The sequence below is a fragment of the Lycium ferocissimum genome, chromosome 4 (genome assembly GCF_029784015.1).
Source record: "Lycium ferocissimum isolate CSIRO_LF1 chromosome 4, AGI_CSIRO_Lferr_CH_V1, whole genome shotgun sequence".
NCBI classification, from domain to species: Eukaryota; Viridiplantae; Streptophyta; class Magnoliopsida; order Solanales; family Solanaceae; genus Lycium; species Lycium ferocissimum.
The window spans coordinates 8,465,685-8,478,455 of NC_081345.1; positions in this window are offsets into that span (position 1 = coordinate 8,465,685).

Below are 12,771 nucleotides of genomic sequence, written 5' to 3' on the forward strand. Positions count from 1 at the left end.
ACTAAACGATGGAATAATCATAAAAAGTTGTTTTGAATCTTACCCAAATGATAATTCTTGAAAGATTCTCTTCAAGTCTCCCAAAATCGAGCTTCTAAGATTGTGAGAAACCCCAAACAAATAATAAGAACAAAATTGACCAGCTGTCCGACAAATATCTGGTGCTAGAACGATCCCAAATCTCACTTTTGATAACTCCAACAGATTCCTTGCAAAATTTCACTCAAGTTAGACTTTTGAATCACCTCATTTGGCCTTAAAATGAGTGAGATATGGTGGTTTCAATTTTTGGAAGGCGGCAGAAATTTAAAGGACGATCTCAGTGGCAATTTCGTAATTTTCAGCAAAAATCACACTAGAAAATCAACACAGAAAAATTTTAGTAGGCGTTTGTCCATAGAAACCAAAAACTTTTTCACTTTTGTTTTTGGAATTTTAGAGTTGGAGTTGGAGTTGGCGTTGTGTTTGGCCATAGTTTATGCAAATTTTGTTGTTGAAATGTACTTTTTCAACAAGGTTTTGGTGGTGAAAAAGGTGAAAAACAAGTTTTGGTTGTTTTTCAAATTCAAATTGTATTTGGAATTTTCATGGCCAAACACTAATTTTTGAAAAAAGTGAAAAGAAATTCCGGAAAAAAGTGAATAATTCTTATAGCCAAACGGGTCCTTAGTAAAATGCCCATATCTCCCCCATACGATGGCAAAACGCGATGATTCTTGTTGCTACAGTTCTGAAATTACGATACGGATCTAACGGTTCAATCGAAACACAAATCAAAGTTCATTTGCTCATTATGGTACCCTTTTTGCTCAAAACGGCGTCGAAACCAAAAACAAACACCATACAACCCAAACACATCTGAAACTCATCGGAATCTAACCAAAATTTATGGACAAGTGCAAAATCTTCATAGAACCTGTTCGAATTCTCAAAAACATCCAAACGGGACCGTCTTGACCCGGTGTTGATCGTGGTCAACTCCAAATCATTGCAAAAGCTAGTTTCTCAACCAACCACCCAAATCACACTCGAACCTCTTGGGAACCGAACTAACGACTCGACTAAGTCATAAATGACATTCTGAACCTAATGGAACTGTCGAAATTCGATTAAGGGTATGTTTACCCAAAAGTCAACTTGTGGTCAAACTTCTCAAACTTAAGCCTTCAAAATTCCAAAACTTAGATTTTCTTCTTCGATTCTCATCCGATCACCTCGGGAATGGAGTCACCCATCCCCATAAGTCATAAACATCACAACAAAGCTAACAGAAACAACAAATCTCGGATCCAGGTCTAATTTCTTCCCGTGACCATCTTTTCACCATAAATAGGCATATTAAACATTAATCGACTTAATTGTTAAAAACCAACCAGACGAACTCTAAAATTAGCCCCGTCAATTTCCACAGATCATAACTAATATTTTAAATCTAACGGAATCTTAGTTCCCTTAACTCGCTCAACTCTAAAATCGATTGCTTTCTAAATCCAGCGTGTCACATACGTAGTCCTGCTAATGCCCCCACGTATCTCCACCAAGGTGCCTTTGCTCAAATTCCCTTAAATCAAATTCCTAAATGTTCTCCACAACTCGAATTAATTCAACCTCATCATTGATTTACCACTTCGAACGTCCTAATTGTCAAACCAGAAAACCCGATATATCCTTGAGTACTAACACTTTACACTTGTCCAACACTAGAGTCATTCTATTAGTCAACCACTGGCTCCCATTGGCCCACAACATAACCAAACATACCAACTCAACACTGAAACCTTATGTCTATTCTACCATATATGACCGCAACATAAATCTTAAATCAACTAGCAATTGATTTCACAATTCCCTTTATGCCCTTAACCTTAAAGACACCAATCAACCTCATCGGTCACACCCCTTACTGAAAGACCAGGACCACAACAACCCAACATCTTAAGTCTTCTTTCGTCACAAGTAACCTTTCTTTCCGATCTAGAATCAACAATCTTTTCCCTAGAGGAACCCACAACCACTTGCATATTGTCACGTCGAAGTCCAACTTAACTTTTCACGACCGAATTCGAAATCCACTGTCATACCCATTTACAACCTTATCCTAACAAGCACAACAGATGCCATTTTTTCTCTTCCTAATAACTGGTTATCTATCCAAACCCTCTTCCCTACGCCTCCGTCCCATTAATACGAAAAGTACTCATATCAAAATACCCTAAGAAATCTTACTTCACTACATGTTCCCCATAATAAACAAGTCTTAATCATGATTCCGCATAGTTGAATCCTTAAGCCATAGTTAGAAATTGAACTTAGTCACGTATCCGAATCCGGACAACACGTCTCGTATCATACCAAGCCACGTCATAACAAAACCGCTCGCATAAGAATTTAAGGATGAGTTTCCACCCTCCGTGGGTGATTAAGATAAGAAAAGTCCAGATACCAATTGAAATCTACTAGATACCAATTTGAATGAAGTCGCACGAGAGAATGAAAGAATCGAAAGTTTCCTAAATGTCTTATAGCCTTTCGCAGATAGATATGGAGCTCATCTTACCGATCTACAAGACTCTACTAGATAAAATCTTGTATTATAGACCAGGTAACCTAGGGCTCTGATACAAACTTGTCACGACCCAATTTCACAAACTCGTGCGGGAACCTACCTTTTTCTCCTCAGTAGGCGAACCCTCACCCCAACATTCATAAAACATAAGTAAGAGGAAGAAAATTGAATAATGTAAGTCTCACAAAAATAATATAAATAAGCGTGGAAGTAATGAGAATCCAACCCCAGTATATGGTCTGGTCATACAAGAGCTCTACTAAACACTACAAGTCTGAATAACACAATAAGTCTTAAATGATGTCTCGAAATAGAAATAAGACATGAATAATAAGTGGAGTCTTCGGGCAACGGTCGTCATCATGCTAGCCCTGAATAGACTCAACATCAAACTCAGAAATCAGCCATGAGGAGATGAAGCGAAACTTGACGAGTACTCTACATCCATAAAAGAATGCAGTAAGTGTAGGTCAGTACAAACAATAAGCAATGACAGGCATCATAGGCCGACTAAGAGTAGCTAACGTATATGAAGACAATAAAGTAAGAAAAAACACGTAAACAGTAAGGTACAAGTCATCACTAAACAAGTATCCACAATACGAATCACAACCTATGTTATAGCATCTAAACCCAATTGTGCCAAGTCTCAGTCTACCAACTCTGAAACCATCAATCACAATACATACCACGCATCTAAGCCCAATTGTGCCAAGTCTCAGTATACTAACTCTGAATCCATTAATGTCAATACATATCACACATCTAAGCCCAATTGTGCCAAGTCTCAGTGTATCAACTCTGAATCCATCAATCACAGTACATATCATAATCAACCAAGAGAGAGGATAAGATGCAACACAAAATGTATATGATATGTATGCAATGCATATAATCGTACACATGTATTCCGACAACAGAACATCACGTCTCGGCAGCACAACCCATGGGGGACTCGCGAAGTCCATGTACTAGTCACTCCGTACACAGTATAGAGATGACTCACTATCAAACCAAAACGCCTCATATCATTCACTCCGCACACAGCCCAGAGATGACTCGTATTAAATATGTCTTATATCAGTCACTCCGCACACAAACCAGAGATGTCTCAGAATCCAATGCAATAATGTATGAAGTATGAATTCAATGGAAATGTAATATCAATGGATCAATCAATCCCAAACCATGCCACGCATGGGCACACAAGTAATATCATAAATAAGGCAACAAAATAAGCCACAATAGACTCACCGCTCTCATCCTGATAGTAACAATAATAAGGTGCCACAATATGGGCATATAAGTAATATCATCAACAAGGCTACACCATAAGCCAGAACAGATTCACAACTCTCATCTCAATATCAATAAATAAGGTGCCACAATATCATAATCAATATATATAACTAACCATCAATACCTAATATCTCAACGTGGAGACGAGCCAACAAGCACATAGAACAAATAGGTCAACAACGCAATGGGGTGGCTAGCCCCTAAATCATACAACAAGGCTCAACCTAAGGCAATATCCAACCCAAACTTCATACCCGAAGGTTTACATGCATTCTCCGACAATATCATCTAAACATGCACTTCGCTAATCGAAGTCTCACGATAAGGTAAGCCGTAACCTACCTAGAAAATTGAACAACAAATCTCCAACAGTCAAACCTTGGTCTTGCCCTTCCTTTATGCCTCGTGATAATGAAAGTCTAATCATATCCAGATATGAAATTAGAATCAAGAAGAAAATATGCAAATAACCATATTCCTAATCAATTCCCAAACCCTAACTCATGGAATGGGGAAAATAAGGGAATTCGAAGGATACCCATAATAGTCTCAGAAGAATTTCGGATAAAAAAGTTAGTTCAAAACCCCATTCCCAGCCTCAAGAGGCAAAATGGTCATTTCATAAGAAAATTGGGTTCAATAAGGTCAAATTATTAATCTAGGAAGTCATACGAATCCAATGATACCCATATTGACATACTTTAAATCCGAACCCAAAAAGTCTCCAAAAATAGGAATCCGAGCCACGAAGGGAAAAATAGGAGATTTTGTTCAAAATCAGTTTACCCATTACTTGTGGAGCCTATATACCAACAAAGAGTGAAATCCATCCACTAATTCATGAATCTTAGCATGAAAAATCGTACAAAATGATGGAATAATCATAAAAAGGCGTTTGGAATCTTACCCGAATGATAATTCTAGAAAGAGTCTCTTCAGGTCTCCCAAAATCGAGCTTCTAAGATTGTGAGAAACCCCAAGCAAATAATAAGAACGAAAACGCCCAGCTGTCTGATCCATATCTGGTTCTAGAACGATACCCAAAGCTCACTTTTGATAACTCTAATAGATTCCTTGTGAAATTTCACTCAAGTTAGGCTTTTGAATCACCTCATTTGGCCTTAAAATGAGTGACATCTGGTGGTTTCAATTTTTGGAAGAAGGCAGAAGTTTAAAAGACGATCTCAGTGGCAATTAATTTTCAGCAAAAATCACACCAGTAAATCAGCACAGCAAAATTTTAGTAAAATGTCCATATCTCCCTCATACGATGGCGAAATGCGATGATTCTTGTTGCTACAGTTCAGAAATTACGATACGGAATTAACAGTTCAATCAAAACACAAATCAAAGCTCGTTTGCTCATTATGGTACCCTTTTTGCTCAAAACAGCGTTGAAACCAAAAACAAACACTAAACACATTTGAACCTCATCAGAATATAACCAAAATTTATAGACAAGGCCAAAATCATCATATGAACCTGCTCAAACTCTCAAAATGTCCAAATGAGACCTCCTTGAGCCGATGTTGACCAGGGTCAACTCCAAATCATACCAAAAGCTAGTTTCTCAAGCTACCACACAAATCACATCTGAACCTCTTGGGAACCGAACCAGCGACTCAATTTAGTCGTAAATGACATTCTGGACCTAATAGAACTGTCGAAATTCGATAACGGGCATGTTTACCCAAAAGTCAATTTTTGGTCAAACTTCTTGAACTTAAGCCTTTAAAATTCCAAAACTTAGATTTTCTTCTTCAATTCTCATCCGATCACCTCGGGAATGGAGTCACCCATTCCCGCAAGTCATAAACATCACAACAAAGCTAACAGAAACAACAAATCTCGAATTCAGGTCTAATTTCTTCCCGTGACCATCTTTTCACCATAAATCAACACATTAAACATTAACCGACTTAATTGTCAAAAACCAACCAGACGAACTCTACAATTAGCCCCGTCATTTTCCACAGATCATGACTAACATTTCAAATCTAATGGAATCTTCAGATTGATAATCAGAGCACGTTTTCCCAAAGTAAACAATTCATCCAAATAATTGAATGCCGAAATTTCCAAAGTGAAACCTTCTCTCGAAGTGAACCAAATGATATTCGTTTGACTTCAAATTTGGATAGCAAGTCAAAATAATTATAACAGAGCTTATGTAATAGATGACACGCAAACTAGAGCATCGGTTCTCAAAACGACCGATCAGGTCGTTACATTTTCCCTAGTCATCAAGTATTTTGCTCTGGGAATACCCTGACGTCGACTTAGAAGAGGGGTTTTGTGGTCAAAAGGGGTTAAATCTAGTAATAAAGTCATTAAACGCAGGTACTGGTCTGCATATACCGCTGGAGCGGACTACTCGTCCTCTACAGCGGGCTTGCTATAGCGGTCGCTCACCCGCTGCTGCGAAGACATCCTCCCCGAGCCTACAACTCTTTAGCTCTCATCTAATTCAATTATGATTAAATATTACACTTAAAACTCCCCCATGGACCGATCTTATGACAATACACTTGGTTTCCATACACGGCCTGCAGAAGGTCTAATAACGACCAGGCGGGTAATTACATCAGATACCAATTAAACAATCTTTCGTCCCTGAACGGCATCGGGAGGATTGGCGTCGCAAGGTTATATTATATTAGACGTTATAAATTTAGGCACCTCATACCAAATCGCAAGTTTTAAATCCTTACTCTAGTTCACTTGCCCCTGGGTATCAATACCTTGGCCATACGGAACACGCGTCGTTAGAACAGCGGTACTAATGAGGGGACGAAGCACCAGACTTTGAAGACCTTAGTAAGCGACATCGGAACACCTGAGGACCGAGGACTCATACGTGAATAAAAATCCCTATGGCCAAAAAGGGCGGGACTACTAGTCGTTGTCGCAACTCGGGAACTAAAAGAAAATATGGGCCGCTGCAGCGGTTGGATTCCTCTCTATAGCGGTACCGCTGCAGAAGATCGAGGGCCCCTACAGCGGGACTACCCAGGTAGAATTAAAATGAGGGAAGGTGTAATTTCACCTTCCCATTTTCATACCTCTCCCTTAACCGAAAATACACCCTACTCCCCACGATTATCCCCCCCCCCCCTAATTCACTCCCCTAGACTCCTAATCTTCTCTCTCTTCCTTTTTTAAAGTCCCCCACACACCTCATTCAGCTCCCACACTTGAAAACATAAAGGAAAAGGCATAATTTTGGGTGAAATAGCAAGGGTCGGATTTCTGGAGCAAAATCTTGCAAATCTTCTGCCAAATTAAGGTATGTGCACTCTCTACTAGTCTATGAGGTCGTTAGACCCTCTTATTTAGAAATCTTTCATGCTTACATTATCAGATGGTGCAAACATATTGGGGTTTTGGGACAAGGGTTTTTGATTCCTTGGGGAAGAGAGATTTCAGATTATGGCATATTATTTCGACGTTTGGAAAGTCTTGGCATCATTGATTATTTAAGATCTACTGGGGGTAAAACTTTATTGGGGTAGTGGGTGCATTTTGGTAGAAGTGTTTTTAGATAATGCCCGAATTTTCAATCTATTTGCAGTTAAAAAGGTGTTTCATGGGGTGTAAACGACATGCATGTTAACATATTACCTAATCTATGTTAAAATCTGTAGAAATTTGGTCAAAATTATGGTCCTCCATTTTTTATGAAAGAGGGTTTTTTCGCTGAGGGAAGATGTTCGCTAGCCCGGCCTCGCTGCAGCGGTTATATTACGCTGCAGCGAAGGCTGCTCGAGCAGAATCTAGTTACTGGCAGTCTCCCATCTAGGTTGAGTTTTAGATAAGCCCAAGTACATTCGTGTTTTGATGATTGTCAAACTGATTCAGAACTAGATAGAGACCTGGTCTGTGATCTGCTCTTTGTGGACCTTGCACGGTAAGTAGAGACAGCTGTAAAGCCGAGCTACTCACTGCAAAAGTACAAGCAGTTTGTCACGACTCAACCCCGTAGGGCGTGACTAGTGCCCGAATTGGGCACCCAAACACATTTTTAAATCCGAGTCGCAAACAGATGGCTTATACAGACGCAAATATCAAACACTGTCTCAGATCATATCAAACTGTCGCAAACATATCTCAAACGCAGCCATATATATATATATATATATATATATATATATATATATATATATATATCAGAAGCCGACAAGGCTATCAAATGGCACGACGGCCCAAAACATATACAAATGCAAGCCGACGAGGCTGCCACGGCGAAAGGGGATCGCCCTAACATAATATATACAAACACACCTGTACAGAAGTAGGCACAACCCACAAACATGTCCACAGACCTCTAGACAGACGAACAGAATCATATGACGGGATAGCGCCCCGCCGTACCCCTGAACAAATATATACAAATGCAACGAACGAGTATATACCAAAATGTGACTCCGGAATAAGGGAGCACTCCAAAATGCGAGAAGAGGGTGTCCTAATGTGTGGATCACCAAAGCGTGCGTCCGTACCGCGGGCATGAAACGCGCCCCCCGAAGAAAGGGGGTCGCACGAAATATGTACCGAGTATGCAAAGCGTAAAATATAGTATGCAAATACGAGTCGTAATTGAAATAGAGGTACGTAAAGTAAATGCATTTCCAAAATATCAAAATGTTACTTTCAAAATATAAATCATGCATAGGGAACGTAAAATATGGTCGCCCGCCCGTCGATGGCGCCATAACACAAGATAACACCGTAAAAGTTTCAAATCTCCGTATGCCCGTCACATATCAAACACAGCATATCGCCATACACAGCATAACACCAAATATAGCGGAACCCGGCCCTCAAGCGTGGAGCTCGGTGAACCATAAACACAGCATAACACCGAAGTATAACAAAGCGCGCACGACAACAGAATCGGCCCGGGACTCGGTGAAAGATATAACAGAATGCACGAGCGGAGTCGTGAGGAATCATATGCATAAAATCATTGTCATAAATCCAAAAGATAAGTAAAATAGTCATATTTGAAATCGGAATAATAATTACAACATTTTCTTTCAAAAGTTGTCGAAATCACATAAAGGAACGTTGCGGGACCCACGGAAGAGTGTAGACCCGAGCTGGGCCCGCCTATGGAAGACATACTCATCCTACATCATACAACCCTCTACGAAAATCTCAAAGCAATCCGAGCTTTTCTGTGAAAGTTATGGGCGTTTGTAGTTTTAGAATCGTTAAAGAATAAACTCTTTAACAACCAAACTTTCATGCAACCTTGACAAATCAATAATTCCAAGGACATAGGATCAATATTTCATAACATCAACATATGAATATCAAGAAACAAATGCGTATCATAGACATGCTCGGATTGCGAGAATAGAGTTTCCTCGAAGCTCGTGTCATAGCCTATTTTAACTAAGGCATGCCAAAGAAGGAAGGTTGAGCTTTACATACCTCAAACGCTCTCCAATATAGTCCAAACTCAAGATAAGTCCAACCTACGTCTCGGGCTGCCCAAGATCTATAAACAAGTCATAATATGCCAAACATTAGCTAGAGATATTTGGGCATTTAATTCCAATTTAGCCCTTAATTCTACAGAAATTTGGGCAGCATTTCCCCTGTAAATAGGCCACGCCGAGAATTTAACTCGGCCAAATCAACAACAACAGCAACAACAACCAACCTAGCAACATCAAAAACCAATCCGGAAGGCAATACAACATTAATAACTCTCTTTTCCATCATTCAACAACATTCATAAATTCAATTCAACGGCTTACCTTCAAGCCAACATCGATGCTTATACATTCAAATACTAACCCGAACCCATGCCAACAATATTTAAAGACATTCAAAGCAATTCATATAAAATTTCCAACAATCCAACAATTTCTCCAATCCACCCGAAATCAGCCCCCAAACCCGAGAACCTCACTTTAACACATTCCTCATTTTCAAATCATGATTTGCATCCACAATTCACATTCTAACGATGCTATTCTCATCAATATACAAATTACATTAAATATACAATAACCTCCAAATCAGTCCGCAACAATTACAACATCAATTTGAGTCATTAAACATTCATTTCCAACATAGAATTCATAACGACGACGACTAAAACATTAAGCGATATTAATTCATTTCTTGTTACATGAATGGCCTACATTCGGCCAACACCTCCCACCAACATACAAAGATGATTCTCATTCCTTACTCCACTCTACAACAATCACAACATGCTACTAAGCTTTAATTCATAGCTTCAACACAACACAACACACACCCACTTGCACGGCTAGCACACCATGCACACAACTCACTTCCAACATACTATTTTTCATGATTTTCATCCATATTAGCATACTACAACATACATACAACCTTTATAACACATAAAACATGATAAATTCTTACCTTTTTCCTTCCACTTCACAAGAGGCTAGGGTTTGCGATAATGAAAACTAGCGGGTTGATCGCTCCAACGACACTTCCACGCTACTTAGGGACCTCAAAATAGTGGGTTTGCATCAAAGAAATAATTTTGGAAGGGCTTGAATGAAAGTTGGTTTTCTCCTCCACTTGGCCGAGAGCCTCTTTCTCTTCAACTTCTTGGTTCCTTTTTTTTTTTTTTTCTAAGTGTTGGATGAGTAAAGATGACTTAGAAGTCATCTTTTAAGTCTCCACAATAGTTGCACATGTTTCTATGGCCCACACTAATGTGTTGGAGCAATTAAAATTGAACACAAAATGGGTGGGTCAACCACCACACTTACACTGCTACAACATGGAAAAATGGATGATTTCCAACTTCCAATTATATCACTTTTGGTCCCAAATTTTCCTAATTGTTCCATGCCAACAAATTCATGCACAACTTATGTCCAAAAATAAAAATCGAAGGTCAAAAGTCTCGACTTTGTATCCCGGAATAGTTTTGACCTTAACTTATCATAATTAATCCGGATTGTTCCAATGTACAAAAATGCGGGATATAACACAGTTGAGCTGGCCAATGCTTTAGGTCAAATATTGAATGAGTGGTCTCTATCCATCCCACATGCTTCTTACTATATATACAATATGTTGCAACATATTGGGTATCACTTGGAAAACCTAAAACTCACCCAAAAGGTGCGTACCGTTACAAGACTCTCCAAGTGTTCAACAAAGCTAATCAAAAACTGAGGGACCTATTTTCAGCACTGAAGATTCTTTATTCTCTTAGTTTGTTTTAAGCTTTGTTTCATGTTCTTTAAATTGTAAGCCTACTCTTCCTAAAAAGAAGTTGTTATGGGTATATCAAATTCTTAGTAGTTGTTAGGCAGTTTACCTTTCAATCTATTAAGTGGTATCCTTGGCTAATGTGTAGTCTAAGGTGTATTAGTAGTCCTTGGCTAAAGTAGGTCGTGGTTTTTAATCCCTTGAGCAAAGAGTTTTCCACGGTAACATCATGTGTCCTTTACTTACTGCATTGCCTAAGGGAACTAGTACTCAACTAGGTCCCTCATATACTATTTGGTAAGCACACAGTCTACGACAATTGGTATCAGAGCAGGTGCTTTCTAAAAGGTTAACACCTAGAAAGAATATGTAAAATGGCAGCGCCACCAAATATAGAAGAAGGACAGTATTTCACCAGGCCACCTTGATTTAATGGACAATACTATGGGTGGTGTAAGACTAGGATGCACGATTTCATCATGGCTGAAGACTCCGAGTTATGGGACATCATCTGTGATGGCCCTCATATTCCTATGAATCGTGATGAAGGGGATGTAAAAACCACCCAAAAAACTAGAAAAGAATACTCCAAGGCAGACAGGAAAGCTGTTGAGAAGAACTTTAAAGCTAAAAATATCCTTGTCTATGGAATAGGAGCAGATGAGTACAACCGAATCTCATCGTGCATAACTGCCAAAGAGATCTGCGAAGCCCTTCAAACTGCCCATTAAGGAATAACACAGGTGAATAACTCCAAGGTAGACATGCTCACCACAGAGTATGAAATGTTCAAAATGAAAGAGGGAGAATCTATTCATGATATGCACACTAGATTCACCTCTATCATAAATGAGCTTCATTCTTTGGGGGAAATCATCACAACCACCAAACTGGTAAGAAATTTGCTTGGTGTGCTACTTGATTCCTGGGATAGCAAGGTAAATGCCATCTCTGAAGCCAAAGATCTCAGCACGTTAACTGTCGATGAGCTCGCCGGAAACCTTAAGACATATGAGTTGAAGATGTCGATAAAAAAAGCTGAAAAGTATGAAGCTAAGAAAGAAATAAATCTGGTTCTTAAAGCGGGAAGAGGAGATTCAGGTGATGACGAATCTGAAATGGCTTATCTCACATGGAGATTTCAAATGATAATCAAGAGAAACAGCGGAATCCTCTAGTTTGGAAGCTCCAGCAGAAACATCAGAGGAAATGACAATTGTTGTCATAAGAGTGGGAAACCTGGTCACTTCATGAAAGATTGTCCTTAAAACAAGCAAGACAGTTATGACAAGATCGGCATTTGGGAGGAACCGGAGTTCGACGGGAGAGATTCGAAGTAGAAAAATTATTGACGATGGGTAAAGCAAGCGCTTGATGCATGGGAAGATCCCTCTAATGAATTGGAAGATGAAAATGATCTTTGAGACATGTCAATGATGGCCATTGAAGATGAAGCATGTAAATATGAATCAATATTTGCTCTCATGGCGGATTCTGATACGAGAAGTGATGATAAGGAGAGAACAACCTGTGCTTACCCATTGGAGGAGTGAAGGAACTGATCTGTAAAAAAAGTCAACAAAATATCTCGTTGGAGAGGCAAGCGAGGGAAGAGGTTGAAGTCTTTCCCAAAGAAAGAAGTGAAGCAAGTGAAACTTCTCAGGAGCTTGAAAATGAGCTAAAGGCAATAAGAC